Here is a 3,721-nt window from a genome sequence, read left to right as displayed (position 1 = left end):
CTTTTCCTTCAAATATTTGTTATATATAATTTAAAAAGAATACTAATATTGTGATTAATAATTAGAATCAACATTAAATTATTTCAAAAAAAAATTGAGTTAATTTTATAACTATCAATATAATTTTTTATACTAATATTTAATTGTATTTTTTATATAGATAGAGAAATTTTTTTTAAATAACATGAAAATTAATTATTTTAATTTGTGTAACATACTTAATGCCTAATCAAATACAAAAGTATAAATATTAAATTTTTTCAAGGTTTAGATAATAAATGTTAAAATTAATTCTTAGTAAAAAATTAAATTCTTTCACATAAAAATAATAATTAAAAAATTAATTATTTGATTTTTTTATCTACGAGAATCTTGATATTCTTAGCCGACAGAAATTTTTGTCCTCTACAACCTTTTTTATAAAAATAGTTTAATTTTATAAATCTTTTTTTGTCATAATCTATAATATTAGAATGAAACCAATATAATTTTAAAAGATTTATATTCTTGTAATTTTGTAACGGACAAAAACACTAATGTTATCATAATTGTTTACATAGAAAAAACTACCATTTCCATCTATAAATATTTAGAATGCTCACAAAATTACTCATAAACCCTTCTCTCTTACCATACCCACCACCCCACCCATAACAACTCCCATTTTTCACTTGCTATCCGTTACGCTACTAGCCCTTGCCGCACCTTTTCACTGCCTAACTGCATCACATTTTGCTCCAATTCTCATTCGTTACTCCCACCCTAAACCAATACCACCACTAACAACCACCATCACAACAAATTTAGAAGCATTTGTTAACAATAACAATAGAAAATAGAAACAAAAATAGTTCCAGTTTCAAATTTAGAAGCAAATTTAATAGCAACAACAATAGAAGCAAAAATAGCATCCAAGGCATCTAACTTTATGACTTCTTTTTTCACAGAGATCTTTTCAGAAGAGTATAAATACTGATTGTTAGCAACCATCTCAATCAACTCCATAATTTCATCAGGGATTTTTTTCATGTGGAGTGACCCTCCCGCAGAATTATCCAAAGATATTTTGGCGGTCTCAAAAACTTTATCATAAAATATCTGCATCTGGATCCAGTCTGAGAACATATCAAGAGGACACTTCCTGAGCATCAGCTTGTACCTTACCAAACTTTATAGACAGACTCACCCCTTCTCTGCCTAAAGGTCTGAACATCCGTCTTCAATTTAGTCAGCCTCTGAGGTGGAAAGAACTTGGTCAGAAACCTGTTAACCACCTTATCTCAAGTATTCAAGCTCTCTTTTGGTTGAGTGTAAAGCCACTGTTTAACTTGGTCCTGTACAGCAAATGGGAAGAGAAGTAGCTTGTAGACATCCAGATGGACTCCATTAGTCTTCACAGTGTCACATATCTGCGGAAAATTAGAATAAACAAGTTTGGGTCTTCCTGCGGGAGTCCGTGAAACTGGCAGTTCTGCTACACCAGAAAAACAAGGGTTCAACAATGCTACTCCCATAGAAATTTGGGTTAGGAGCAGTATATGAGCCAAGTGTTCTGGTGGGTTGTGCAGGCATATTAGGAGGATTAACAACATTGGCATTAATCGCATTGTTGTTATTGTTGAGCTCCATAATGGACTCTTCAGCTTCTTTCTCGAAATTATCCCTGAGACTCTCACCGACTTTGTAAACTCTAGCTTGTTGTAAACGCCACCTCAAGGCTTTCTCAATCTCGGGATCAAAGTCTAGAAGAGGTTATTTGTTCTTGTTCCTACTCATAAACAACAAAAAGCAAAGAAAAAGGTGAAAATCTCTACATCAGAGTGAAGAGAATTCCCATTGAGGTATCCTATGTAAAAGAAATAAAATAAAATAAGCTGAACAAATAACACTAAAAATTTCGAAAATCAATAAAGAAAAATAAACTACTAAATTAAAAAATAATGAAAAAATTAATCAGAAAAAATAAAATAAGATTACTAAGGGGGACACCAAACTTAATTTTAGAAATTAAAAAAAATTAATTAAAATAAAACTTAAATTTTTGAAAATTTAAAGGATAAGATTGAATAAAAGTTAAAAACTAAGAGTGCCAAATCTAAGCAATCAGACAATGGTTAGTTGTCAATAACAGTCAAGCCCTGACAATGGCGCCAAAAACTTAGTGCGGAATTAAAATGTCCACAACTAAACTGGCAAGTGCACCGGATCGTACCAAGTAATATCTCAGGTGAGTGAGGGTCAATCCCACGAGGATTGATGGACTGAGCAGCAATAGTCGAATGAATTACTTAGTCAGGCAGACAGAAATTAGTGTTTTGAGGTTCAAAAGCATTAAACAGAATTTCAGAGAGTAAAGAAAGCAACCAGTGAAATTGGTATGAAACGTATGTGAGAAAACAGTTAAGTTTTCGGAGTTATTTATTCTTCCAGATTAAGTTTTCTTACCAACTATTTTAATCATGTAAGATTCATTTCATGGCAAACTGTAATTGACTAAACCCTAATTCCTTAGTGATCTAGTCTCCTCTAACCTAATTAACCGCCAATTCCTTGGTCACTTAATATAGATTAGAGGGTTAGGTACAATTCTAGTTTATTAGCCACAAAAACCTTAACTACCCAAATATAAGAGGATTACATGTCACGTATCCCGTTAAGTCCAAGTAATTAGCCATTTAGGAGTTTACTTTCAAGCTAGTATTCAAGTGAGATAACTTTTCCAAGAATCAACAAGAATTCATATAGAACAAGGGTTATTCTTTCGATATACCTAGATTCATAAGATGAAGAATGAAAGTAATCCTTGAAATTGAATCAATACACTAATTAAAATAGAATGATAATATTGTTAATCCATAAAAATAAACAAAGCTCCTAACCTTAACCAAAAAGGTTTACTGGCTCATGACTCAAAGAGAAAACTAGGGTTTTGAAGAGTATAAACTGTAAAATGAAATCCATCAGAGAAAAGATCTCCCGAAGGGCTAAATATTTTTCTTTTTATATTTAACCTAATTTTTTATTTGAAACTAAAATGAAATCATAAATTCTAAAACTAAAAGATTTTATTTGTAAACAAAAATAATTAAAATAAAATAAAATATAACAATTAAAAGCTAGATTTAACTAAAGATGCTCCTTTAATAAAGTTTGATCCACGTTACTGGGGCTAAACGCAGATTCGGCGTTTAGCGCCCTAGAGGGCAGAAAGTCTCCTTTCAATTCTAGCTTGCTGGCGCTAAATGCCAAGCCGCCCTAGTGGGCAGAGAGCTTCCTTGCGTTTCTGAGTTGCTAGCACTAATTAAACGCCTAGGTCCGTGTTTAGCGCCAGTATGACAGATTTATTTTTCTTTTTTTATTGTATACGAACTCTGCCAAATTGATCCAAACTTCACTTGAAATGATTAAAACACCAAAGCAACTCAAAATAGCATCTAAAAAGGTTTCAAACACTAAAATAAAATTAAAACTCATTAAATTCTAACTTAAAATAAACAGAATATAAAGAAAAGATGCTCACACATCAGACATAAAATACACTATTTTAGTATTTCTGTCCATGTCTCCTCTACTAAATGCGATTTTGTGTCTTTGTGCCCCTGTCTTTATAAACAAACGCACAACTTAAAAGTCTCTCCCCCTCTCTCTCCCTCTATCCCTCCTTTGAAGTTTTTCTTTTCTAACTCTCTGTTCTTTTTCAGTCAATTTGTGAAACCTCCAC

Source organism: Arachis duranensis, chromosome 7 (genome assembly GCF_000817695.3).
Source record: "Arachis duranensis cultivar V14167 chromosome 7, aradu.V14167.gnm2.J7QH, whole genome shotgun sequence".
Lineage (NCBI taxonomy): Eukaryota > Viridiplantae > Streptophyta > Magnoliopsida > Fabales > Fabaceae > Arachis > Arachis duranensis.
Note: the sequence above shows the minus strand (reverse complement) of the source record.